Raw genomic sequence first — 13496 nt, forward strand, 5'->3', positions numbered from 1 at the left:
CTGAAATCTCTAATGCTGGGTTATTACAGTAACAGCAGAAATGTTCTTGGAGCCAAATCTGCATAAATTAAAACCTTTTGCTAGCAAAAGGTCAAATACCTAAAAATATTAAATGCCTGACTTGTTAAGTATTTCCAACATTTTATTTTATTTCAGATTTTCAGTGTCTGTAAATGTTTGTTATCATGATGTTTTACTATTATTTTCCAATTTTTAAAAAATTCCCGATAGCAGTGAGAATGGTTTGTTGCTTATTCTAGTTGGTACCAGTTTAGATGATCACAACTAAGAAAAAGTAGACACTGAAAGAGGAATCAAAATAGATCAGAATTCCTATACAACTAATTGGCAAAAGCAAAAGCTGAATTAGCTGGGAAGATTCTGTAGAGGTAGAAAGTTCAAAGTGAATTTATTAACAAAATGCATATATGTTGCCGTATACAACCCTGAGATTCATTTTCTTGCAGGCATACTCAGTAAGTCCAATAACCATAATACAACTGATGAAAGACTGCACCAACTGGGTGTACAACCAGTGTGTAAAAGGCAAAAAAAACGTGCCAGTACAAAAAAAAGTAATAATAATAATAAAAATAAATAAGTAATCGATACATATTGAGAACATGAGATGAAGAGTTCATGAAAGTGACTATTGGTTGCGGGAACATTTCAGGGACGGGGCAAGTCAAGCTGAGTGACGTTATCTCCACTGGTTCAAGAGCTTGATGGTTGAGGGGTAATAACTTTTCATGAACCTGGTGATGTGAGTCTTGAGGCTCCTGTATCTTCTTCCTGATAGCAGCAGTGAGAAGAGAGCATGACCTGAGTGGAGGGGGTCCCTGATGAGATGCACTCCACATGGATGTGCTCAATGGAGTGCAGGGTTTCACTTACAATTGACTGTAGGATTTTCTGTCTGAAGGCATTGGTGTTTCCATACCAGGTTGTGATGCAGCCAGTCAATATACCCTCCACTACACATCTACAGAAGTTTGTCAAAGTTTCAGATGTCATGCTGAATCTTCACACGCTCCTAAGGAAATAAAGCAGCAATCGTCCTCTCTTTGCAATTGTACTTACATGTTGGGCCTGGGACAGGTCCTCTGAAATGATAACACTAAATGATAAGTAATTTCAAGTTGCTGACTCTCTCCGTCTCTGATCTCCTGATGAGAATTGGCTCATGGACCTCTGGTTTCTTCCTCCTGAAGTAAAAAATCATCTCCCTGGTCTTACTGATACTGAGTAACAGGTTGTTGTTGTTGTGACCCCACTCAGCCAGATTTTCAATCTCTCTCAAAACCTTAATATGGCATTGGAACTGTGCTCAGACACACAGTTATAAGTGTAAAGTGAGTAGAGCAGAGGCTAAGAACACAGTCTTGTGGTGCCCTGTGCTGATGGAGATTGTGAAGGTGATGTTGTTAGCAATCTGAATGGACTGGTGTCTGCAAGTGAAGGAAGTTGAGGAGTCAATTGCACAAGAATGTATTGCGTACATCAGGGTGCCCCTTATCGACTACTGCTAAGCATTCAATACCAACAGTCCCTCAAAACTAATCAATAAGCTCCAAGTCATCGTTCTCAATGCCACCTTGGGTTCTTCAGACTGCCAAAGCAAGACATTAAAGATCTCAGTGAACACTCCAGCCAGCTGATCAGCACAGCTCTTGGCAGGTATCCCAGCTGGGCTGGATGCTTTCCACGGGTTCACCCACAGAAGAATGCTTGCATGTCAGCCTCAGAGATGAAATCACGGGATTATCGGGTGCTCTTGAAGCCTGTGATGATTCTTCCAGGCTTCAATGATCAAAGTGAACATTGAGCTGATCTGAAAGGGAAGTCCTGTTGACACTCACATCTCTGGATTTTACTTTAAAAGAGGAGTTAGCATTCTAGTCCTGCCATAACCTTTGCGCATCCTTTGTTGATTGAAGTTTGGTCTGGAATTGACACTTTGCCTGTGAGATGGCTTTCTAGATTGTACCTGGACCTCTTGTAACTTTCCTGTTTGGCAGACTTCAGATCTCATGATTCATCCAGGGCTTCTGTTTGGGGAAGAGTTTGTGGGAACACATACTTATCTACAACTGTTTTATAAAGTTCATGACAACTATGGTATAATCATTCAGATCTACTGATGAGTCCTTGAACGTGGCCCAGTCCACTGATCAAAGCAAACCCATAGCCACTCCTCTGTCTCCCACAGCCACCTCTTTGTTGCCCTAATCCCTAGAGCTTTGCTCTTTAGCCTCTGCCTGTATGCAAGCAGGAGAAAGATAACCAAATGATCAGGTTTACTGAAATGCATTCTGGGCATGGAACAGCAGGCATTCCTTTTCTTAATATAACTGTGGTCTAGCATGTTCTGGTGCTCCAGGTTATACTTTCTGAAGAAGGGTCTCAGCCCAAAATGTCGACTGGTTACTCTTTTCCATAGATGCCGCCTGGCCTATTGAGTTCATCCAGCATTTTGTGTGTGTTGCTATATGCTATGGTAATTAGCATACATACTGTACTTAAAATCTTAACATAAAATAGTGTCATGGTCCCGTCTGACAATTCCCCATTACCTCTTTAATTCGGCCCTAACCCCCTTGCCTGATTTCCAATCGTTCCCAATTCAGCAAATTACACACATCTGCTTCCCATCAGTAACTGCAGGACAAAAACCCTGGAAACACAACAAGGAGCTGTTAGTTTATTGGTTGACTCTGGTGTGAGTAACCTTGTTTCACGGTTCTTGGACTGCCAGTTCTAAGTCTAGTATCGCTCCTGGATACTGATTCCACGCTTGCTATGTCAAGAACACCTCCTGACTCTGCCTCTGTGCCCGTGTTCTACACTTGGGTTCATCCACTGCCTCACTTGTGTAACAAATAGCTGCTTGAGAAAAGCTTTTGAAAACCATCCTCTCAGCTTTACAAGTATTTTTCAAGATCCTTCTTTCAAATTGTGCAACTTCTGCTGGAAATTGAGTGAATTTTGAATATCCATTTCCTTCACATCACCTATTTCGACTGTTGTTCAACTACCTGGAAATGAGAAAGGCCATTATGTCTGAATAACTGTCAGAGAGTAGTGCAGTTATGATAAATAGATGATAACACAGTGCCACATTCTAGAAATAATCTGATATTGGAAAGAAACTTATTTAAATCTCTGCATGCATATTTTCCTTCCTAAGCGATGATGTTATTGTCACATTTTATTGTATATGAAGACATTAAAGATAGAGATTATGGGTTTATCCAATGGCCAGCAACAAATTCACTAAGCAAAGACTACAACCACAAGGTCAACTATTTTCTGCACTATCTAATTCCATTGGTGCATACTTTAACAACCATGAAGCATTTTAACTCTTTCACTTCAGATGTTACTCATCTCAATGAGTTCATGGAAGTGCTCAATTCGACAGGTGATCAAATCCATCCACTTAAAGGTTTTTCCCCAAAGTTGTTGTGATTCTTTCCCCTGAACACATTTTTATAATGCAAGGAATTTTGTTGAAATATGTGAAACCTTTGATCATTGTACCTGCATGCACCAAGTAATTCAGAAGGAAAAATGTTCTCATTAGCATTACTGAAATAGAATGGATGTTAGGAAGGTGGAAAGACTTGAGTGCAGACTCACCTCTACTAATTGTCATTTCTAAGCATCAGTCATAGAGTTGCACAGCTGATCCTGTGTTACGTCCTGTTCAAATGTCTGGATATGCCTCAGAAGTTCACACCAGGGAGAAAATTTTGAAACTTCATAACTGGACACCAATGATTCCAAGTGTATGTTTTCTCATGCAATATGACATTATAGAACATCGAAGATTTTTCTGGAGGACAGATAAAGAAGGTGTGTCATACTTGATACAAAAACCATATTGTCATTGGTGGCAATTCTTAATCAAAATATTTAGTACAAATCTCAATGATCTAAACATATAATCCATAGAGACACTCAACAAAGCACTGAGGGAGGATTGCTAAATGAAAAATACTGACTTTACAAGGTGATGTCAAGCCCACTGACTCTTACCTGCTCTCTTGTGTGATTGTCATAAATCCACACTGGTACTTCAAGGAACACCATCAGAAGTGAACATAGTTTGCATCTTTTGCAATGTAACTGTCACTCTTGCCTATACAACTGTAACTTTGGCAATAATAATTACTCAACTAGAAGGCATATTGGGTAATTTGCCTCAGGTGATTGAGGCTAGCAAGGCTTCCCTATCCCTCCTGCCCCCAATTCTAATCAATTTTACAGGAGCACCACTGAGAGTGTCCCGATCATCAATGCATCAACGATCGGTATGGGAATTGCAAGGCATCTGATGACAAGACCCTATAAAGGATTGTGTGAATTGCTCTGAATTCCATGCATCCAAGATATTTATCTGGAGTGTTGTGTTCAGATTGTCAATGATCCCTCCCATCTACCCCATAATCTTTTTGACCCCCTACCATTAAGCAGAAGGTACTGTAGCATTTGGACAAGGATTGCTAGGATAGGAACAGCTTCCACCCCTAGGCAATGAGATCTCTGAACCCCCGGCCACCACTCAGGTCTCAACACTTGCTTTGTAAATGTTACTACCCCTCAACCATCAATAAAAAGGAATAACAACAATCATTCTGCTTCTGGTTTTTGGCACAACCAATGGTCCCACTTCTTACCTTGTTATTTCATCTTCATTATTTATTGCTATTTATTTATATTTGCATTTGCCCAGTTTGTTGTTCGTTGATCCTGTTTACAGTTACTGTTCCATGGATATTCTAAGCATGCCCTCAGAAAAAGAATCTCAGGGCTGTATGTGGTAACATGTATGTACTCTGATAATTAATTTTACTTTGACTTTGAAATTTGAAATGCACCTTATACTAAATGTCAATCTTCTGGAATATATTTTATTATTTGTTAATTTATTTGTGGGAATATTACTTTATGTGCTGTGTGTGAGTTATGTGCACTGTATGCACTATATAGATAGAACATAGAACAGTACAGCACAGTACAGGCCCTTCGGCCCACGATGTTGTGCCAACCCTTAAACCCTGCTTCCCATATAACCCCCCACCGTAAATTCCTCCATATACCTGTCTAGTAGTCTCTTAAATATGTACCTCGGTCCCGAGGAATGTTGTTTCGTTTGGCGGTATGCATGTATATGGTTGGATGACAATAAACTTGAACTTGATTTGGGAATTTTAAAGGCATTCCAGAATCAAAATCAGAATCTGGTTTATGGTCACTGGCTTATATGATGTGAGTCTGTCATTTTCTGAGCTCATTATAGTGCACTGATATAAGATTGCATTTGACTTCCAATCTAAAATGACTCATTCTTCAACAGGCTTGAGATTGGTCCTTCTCGTTCATTACTTTGTCCTATAAGCAGAAGAGCACTGATGTTTTTGATGTCTGAACAGCACTACAGGCAGTGTCCAACTGGCCAAGTTGCAAAATGGTTGTTATAGCCATTTGTGAAGCAGTGAATGTGTCCTGCAGTGGAATGGGTTTCTCAAGGCTGCCCTGTTGCATCAGGAAAAGTGTGCTGACTTTACTTTAATGCCTGGACAGTTGGTCCTTGAAAGTTAATATATTTTCATTTTCATTATGTGTAGGTAGAACCAGAGTGGAGATGCTGAGCAAAGGCCTGGTTAATGTAACCTGCTATAACTGATAGATTTACTTTATATACCTTATTTCTACATAAATATCAGCCATTCTCTGCTTTCTTTTGGAGAAATCACACTGTTCTTACTGCAGGAAGGAAGTTGCTATAACTTCAACTCCCTTCATTCATCAAAATGGTTTGCAGAAACTGACTTTACTGTGTGTAGATGGTTTTCATAGAAGCATTGAAATGAACAGTGTAGTGTGACTGACTAAAACTGGGCCATACAGAAGCTGTAACTGGGAAATATAAAATACTTTATTCACACAGTGATCCTCCCGGAGAGAAAGACTGCACATCAACTAGCAGAACTCTAAGAAAATTCAATACTGTTGTGAATTCCAAAAGCCTCTAGACACCCAAAATATATACCGTACATTTTGGTGCAGTGTTAAGGGATGGCTTCATGATATACACCTAACCAGAAGGGTAAGTGGCAAAACAGATCTGCCCTGAACTGTGCATTAAGTGGCAAGAATACACCTTTAACAACATTAACAGACATCTATTGCTTTTCCTACGTGGTTTCAATGGGACAGAATCAGAATGATTGGTTTTGTTAGCCAGAGTATCCATTGGAAGCTAAATTGTGTACAGGTTTTGTAACTTCAAAACATTAAACTAATTCAAAGGAAAATAAGGGAGTAAGAAATGTGCATCTAACTTTATGTTTACTTTAAGCAAGATGTGCATGTATCACATGGTACTGTGATGACGTGCAATTCACATATTTATGCATATAACCTGTAATGGATTGTTCAAATGAACAAGAATCCTTAAACAACCAACCTATATATAATATATATATATATAAAGATTACTTCAATTTACTTACCTTGGTATTACAGTAACAAGGAATTTCAAGGATCTTTTTCGTGAAAATTTTGCTAATCTTTTGAACTCTACAAAACAGAGTTTGACACAATGGTCACCCTTATCTATGTCTCTGGTAGGTCGAGTTAATGTTATTAAAATGTATATCCTTCCTAAATTTTTATACTTATTTCAATCTATTCTAATTTTTATTTCTAAAGCTTTTTTTGACTCCTTAGATTCTATTATTTTGTCCTATCTATGGAAGGGCAAATGTTCTAGACTTAAAAAAGTTTACCTCCAAAAATCTAGAAAAAGAAGGCGGTATGGCTTTACCTAACTTCTGTTTATACTATTGGGCAGCTAACATTTGCTGTCTTACTTTTTGGTCCTTTTTTTATAACCAGTCTGAATGTCCCAAATGGGTGGCAATGGAGTTGAACTCCACTAAGGATCTCTCTATTTCTGCACTTCTTGGATCTGCACTTCCTTGTCGCTTGCCTAGACTACCGGTAATTGTTAATCCTCTTATTAGACATACTCTGAGAATATGGGCCCAGTTTAGAAAATTAAATGGTCTTCATGGTTTCACTCTTTCTAGTTTTATCTTGCATAATCATCTTTTCTTACCTTCTATGCAAGATTCAACACTTCATGATTGGTATAGAATGGGCAATAGGCACTTTGAAGATCTTTTCATTGATAATCATTTTGCAACTTTCCAACAACTTTCTGCAAAGTTCAATCTACCTAATGCCCACTTTTTTTGATACCTTCAAATTAGACATTTCATTAATCCTTAATAATCCAATTTTCCTGTGATGCCCGAGTAAAATGTTGTGGACCTGTTTCTTTCTATTAATCCATTGGGCAAAGGCCAAGCTTTTATTCATGATAAATTAGTGACCCTAAGGCCTTTGGTAAAATTAAGCCTTGGGAGCATGATTTAAATATTTCTTTATCTGATGCAGTTTGTGACTCAATTCTCGAGTCAGTTAATTCAACCTCTCTATGTGCTCGCCACTGCCTTTTACAGCTTAAGGTTATACATAGGGCTCACATGTCCAAATCTAAATTGTACCGATTTTATCCTGATATTAGTCCTGTTTGTGACAAATGCAAAGATGGTGAGGCTTCTCTTATCCTTATGTACTGGGCCTATCCTAGTCTAGAGAAATTTTGGAGAGAAGTTTTTTTTAACTTTATCCCATATTCTTAATTGCCACTTAGAACCTAATCCTCTGATTGCTCTTTTTGGTACCTTGGATGAGGCAGATATACATTTGAGTCTGACTAAACGTTGAACATTATCTTTTGCCTAGATGCTTAATTCTTCTTAGGTGGAGGGATGTTGCCCCACCCACCCATGCTCAATGGCTTAATGATATTATATCCTGTTTAGACCTTGAAAAAATTCACTACTCACTTCTCAACTCGGACATAAAGTTTCAAAAGGTGTGGAGACATTTTCCTGAATACTTTCACAACTCCTCTTTAGATTAAGTCTATTTTCCTTAATCCCTTACTTTCAGCTTTTTTCTTTCTGTAATTTCTATGGTGTTCTTTTTGTCTGAAATTTCATTTTAGTTTTGGTAGTAGGCATTATTATTCTTTATTTTTATTTATATTTATAGTTTTGGGGGGTTTGAATGCGCCAATTATTTTTTTTTTACATCTTGTAATGGTTGGCCTGGAGTTTGTTTTTCCGTGGGAGGGTGGGGAGGATACTAACTTTATATGATTTTATTCTGGGTGCTTTTTCCTTACAGTTTTGAACTATATAATTGATATGTTTATTTTGCACTGTATTAATCTTCATTTTGCTGTTGGGTTTTTGCTTGTAGTGGTTGTAGAAATGCATAAAAAATTAATAAAAAAAGATTATTCAAATATTTCTGAACTATTAAATACACAACAGATTTTATTTCATGAAGACCAATTCTCATTTTAGTTAATCTATAATTATGCTATTCATAATTTCAGAATCCCAGAATGATCCTTAACACACAGAACAGAACCTCTCAGCCCTCCTCATCCACGTCAACCATGGTGTCTTTCTACACCTTAGGCCCATAAGCATTTATACCTATGCCTTTCATATTCAAGTACATAAGCAACTGCTTTTCAAATTTTGCAACTGCATCTGCCTGCACAATCTCTTCTGAAAGATTGTCCCAGCAACCACCACTTTTGTGTAAAAACAGCCTACTCCTGAGATCTCTGTATTTTGATCACCATGCACGTTAAACCTGCGTTGTCTATTTCTAGATTCTCCTGTCCTGGGAAAAAGATTTTGAGTATCCATTCCATCTGTATATGCCCCTCATAATTATATAAACCATATATATAAACATTACCCTCTATATCGAAATGAGAATAAATCCAGCCAATCAAATCTCTCCTTAAAGTTACAGCCCTCCGTTCCAAACAATCGTTTCTGTAGTCTTTCTATCATGGCCACATCCTCCAGAGGAGTGGACACACCTGAAACACACAGTATTCAAAGTGAAGTCTAACTAATGTATTGTACAATTGCAACATGATTGTCCAACTCTTATACTCAGTCCTTTGGCCTATGGAGCAAGCTGGGCAAATGCCTTTTTCACTACCCTATCCACCTGTTGCTAGTTTCAGGGAGCTAGGTGCTTGCACCTCAAGTTTCACTGTTTATCAATGCTTCTAAGACTTTTGCCTTTTACTCAAAATGTCCCACCAGAATTTGACCTCCCAAAGTGCAAACTTGTCTGGATTGACTTCCATTTCACGTTACTTTGCTCAATTTTACATCTGATCTATGCTCCACTATATCCTTAGAAAACCTTCTTCACTTACTACAATTTCACCATTTTTTGTATCTGCGTACTAATCCCTGCATACTCAGCCAACTCACTTTAATACATTACAGACAATGAAATTCCCAACACCGATCCCTGAGGTACACCACTTGTCACAGGATTCCGGTCAGCAAACCACCTGTCCATTTTGCCTCCTATCACCAGTCATGACTTAGGACCTTGTCAAGAGGCTTATGGAAATATATGTGAACCTCTTCTACTGCTCTGCCCTCACCAACATTTGTAATCACCTCCTCAAAACACTCAGTCAGGTTTGTCAGACAGGATCACTGACACTGTAAAGCAGACTGAAGAGATGCTGAAGGAGATTGACAAAACCAGACTCGTTGGTAAATTTAAGACCTGGTTGTACCAACATGGTCTTCTACCAAGGCTACTCTGGCTTTTCACAGAGCACAAGTTCACCATGACCACTGTAGAAAGCATTGAGGGAAAAGTTAATAAGCACCTGTGGAGGTGGCTGGGGATCCCCCCCATTTTTTCTTCAGTGGGGCTCTACATAAGATCAGGACCGCTACAGCTCCCATTGTCATCGGTAGTGGAGGAGTTCAGGGTGGCAAAGCGCAGAGTTGTGCTAACAATGAGGGGCTCTGATGACTAGCAGCAGGAGACACAACAAAATTGGGCCAAAAGTGAGCTGCCAACTCGGCCGTAGACCAGGCAATGAGCCCCCTGCAATTGAGAGACATCATTGGCAATCCAATGGCAAGGCCTCATCTCTGCACACTTCCAAAGATGGGAGGGTCCGAGAACAAGGGATAGGTGTGACATGGTCCAGTCAGAGATATGGAACTGGGAGGATGAAAGACGGGATTCGAAGGCATTGCAGTTGGGATCACAATGCACCTGGATGAAATGGCATCTTCCCAAGTGCAAGATCACTTGTGCAGAGCTTTGGAGACTGGAACCCTTCCATACTTCTTTCCTCCTGCATTCTGTATATGACACTCTCCCTACACTATCACAGCTGAACACGTGGGGCTGAGAGAGGATGATAACTGCAATCTCTGTGGTCAGCAGGGTTCACTGGCACACAAACAGCTTTAACACAAGGACGGTATAGGTGGCACCATGACAAGGTCCTGCTGACCCTTGCTGACACTCCGGAGCAGGAGAGGCATAGTAAAAAAGGCTAGCTGGCAGAAAGGCAAACAGGGCAGTCATTTTCATCAAGGAGAGGGCCACACCAGTCATATCATAGAGACTTAAATCCAATCTGCATCACGGGAGATGAGGGTCGATGTGGGGAGGAAGCTGCAGTTCCCGGAGGTGGTGCAAACCACACTTAGTCCAGACGTCGTACTGTGGCCCACCAAGAAACAAGAGAATTGTCCTGGTGAGCCTCACAGTACCATGGGAGGAAGGATGCGAAGGGGCTCACGACAGGAAGGCCCTGAAGTACCACTCCTTAGTCTGGGAGTGCAGGGACAAAGGATGGCAGACATGGCCATTCCCCGTGGAGATCAGGGGTAGGCAGTTCCCAGCAAGGTCGACATGGAGGTTGCTGTCTGCGCTGGGCCTTAATGAAAAGAACAAGAACCAAGCAGCTCAGAGGATGGGGGAGGAAGCAGAAAGAGCCTCTTGCTGGATATGGAGCAGGAGAGAGGAGTTGAGCTGGAAGTCAGGAGCAGATGGGCAGTCACATGGCCAGCAGTGCTGACCCGCCAGCTGGAGAGTGTAGTGGTTAATGGTCAAGACACTCTGTGAAGGTTGGAAACCACCTGGCAACATCTGTTCCTGGCCAAGAGCTACGATGACCTCATCAGGTAACTGTAGAGAGCACCTTGGGGTATGATGCAAGCTCTCCTCACAAAAACTATACTGACTCCTCTTAGTCGGTCCTTGCCTATCCAAATAAACATAAATCCTATCACCCAGCATCCTCAGCAACTTTTCCATCACTGTAAGGTCACTCACCTGTAATTTTCAGACTAGGACAGAACCACAGAGTCATTGAAAAATACAACACAAAAATGCACCCTTTGGCCCATCTAGTTCATGTCAAACTGTTATTCTGCATAGTTCCACAATCTGCACCTGGACCATAGTCCTCAATCCACATATTTACCCAACCTAATCCTAAAATTTGAAATTGAACCCATACTCACCCGTTGCACTGGCAGCTCATTCCACACTCTCACCACCCTCAAAGTGCGGATTCTCCCCTTTTGTCCCACTTGAGCATTTCACCTTTCACCCTTAACCTATGACCTCTAATTCTAATCTCACCCCACCTCAGTGGAAATAGCCTGCTTGCATTTACCCTATCTATAGCCCTACTGATTTTTGTACTCATTGTCCTACACTTCAGATATTAATTCAAACAAGAAACAGTCCTCAAGTCTTAATGTAAATAGCAAGTAATGATCAATTATAAGTTAAAAATACAGCTTTACAAAGAGCACTGTCTTCAGAGAAAACAGGACAGAAAAATACTAGACACTTGTGTCTGTGCTTGAATGCCACTACCCCCTACAAAGTAAAACCAAGTGACATACAGTATGTGCCAACAAGGTTTCACTCCCAGATAAGCTCAACACCCTTTTTGCTCACTTTGATTGACAGTACAGGAAGAAATTTCATGAACTCCCACAGTTCTGATTTCAATCTCTGAGTCCGACATGAGGGAATGCTTAAGGAGGGCGAATCCAAAGAAAGCCTCTGGTCCGGACGATGAACTTAGCTGAGTACTGAAGACCTGTGCTATTCATCTGGCTGGAGTGTTTAATGACACCTTTAACCTCTCACTTCAGCAGTCTAAGGTACCCACCTGCTTCAAGCAGGCTTCAATCATATTGGTGCCCAAGAACAGCGTGGTGACCTGGCTCAATGCCCATCAGTGATGAATTGCTTTGAGAGGTTGGCCATGAAACATGGCGATTCATGCCTGAGAAGTGACTTGGATCCACTCCAATTTGCCTATCATCACAACAGGTCAACAGTAGATGCATTTTCATTGCCTCTTCACACAGCTCAGGAACATCTGGACAGTGAAAATGCTCTTCATTGAGTACAGCTCTGCATTCAACACTACCGTACCTTTAAACCTGATCAATAAGCTCCAAGGTCTAGACCTCGATAACTCCTTGTGCAACTGGATCCTTGACTTCCCCGCTGGCAAACCCCAGTCATTTCTGATTGGCAGCAACATCTCTTCCAGAATCACCATCAGCACAGGTGGACCACAAAGCTGTGTGCTTTGCTCCCTGCTCTACTTGCTTTACACTTATGACTGTGAGGCTAAGAAGGGCTCCAATGCCATATACAAGTTTGTTGATAACAACACCGTTGCTGAGTAAATCAAAGTTAGTGATGAATCAGCATACAGGAGGGAGATTGAAAATCTGGCTGAATGGTGCCACAGCTACAACCTCTCAGTCAATGTCAGCAAAACCAAAGAGCTGATTATTGATTACAGGAGGAGGAAACTGGAGGTCTGTGACCAAAACCTCATCAGGGGATCAGAGGTGGAGAGGGTCAGTAACTTACTACATAATCCCTTAGCATCATCATTTCAGAGAATCTGTCCTGGGACCAGCATGTAACTGCCATTACAAAGAAGACACGGCAATGCCTCTACTTTTTTAGAAGTTTGTGCAGATTTGGAATGTCATCTAAACCTTTGACAAGCTTCTATCGATACACAATGGTGGATATCCTGACTGATTGCATCAAGGAACCACCAACGCCCAAAAATAGAAAGTCCTACAAAATGTAGTGGATACAGCCCAGTCCATCACAGGAAAAGCTCTCCACCATTGAGCACATCTACAAGGAACACTGCCTCAAGAAAGCAGCATCCATCATCAAGGACCCTCACCATCCAGGCCATGCTCTCCTGTTACTGCTGCCATTGGAAAGGAGGAGTCTTAGGCCTCACGCCTCCAGGTTCAGGAACAATTATTACCCTTCAGCCATCAGCCTCTAGTGTGGAAAACTTCACTCACTTCAACAGTGAACTGATTCCATGACCTATGCTCTCACTTTCAAGAATGATACGTTCTCAATATTATTTGTTACTTATTTATTATTAATATTATTATCATTATGGTTATTGTAATTGCACTTTGTCTTCTTACGCACATTGGTTGATTGTGTGCACATTCAGTGGCAATTTCTTAATGCATAACTGTGCACCTGCTTGT

Source organism: Hemitrygon akajei, chromosome 4, assembly GCF_048418815.1.
Source record: "Hemitrygon akajei chromosome 4, sHemAka1.3, whole genome shotgun sequence".
NCBI lineage: Eukaryota > Metazoa > Chordata > Chondrichthyes > Myliobatiformes > Dasyatidae > Hemitrygon > Hemitrygon akajei.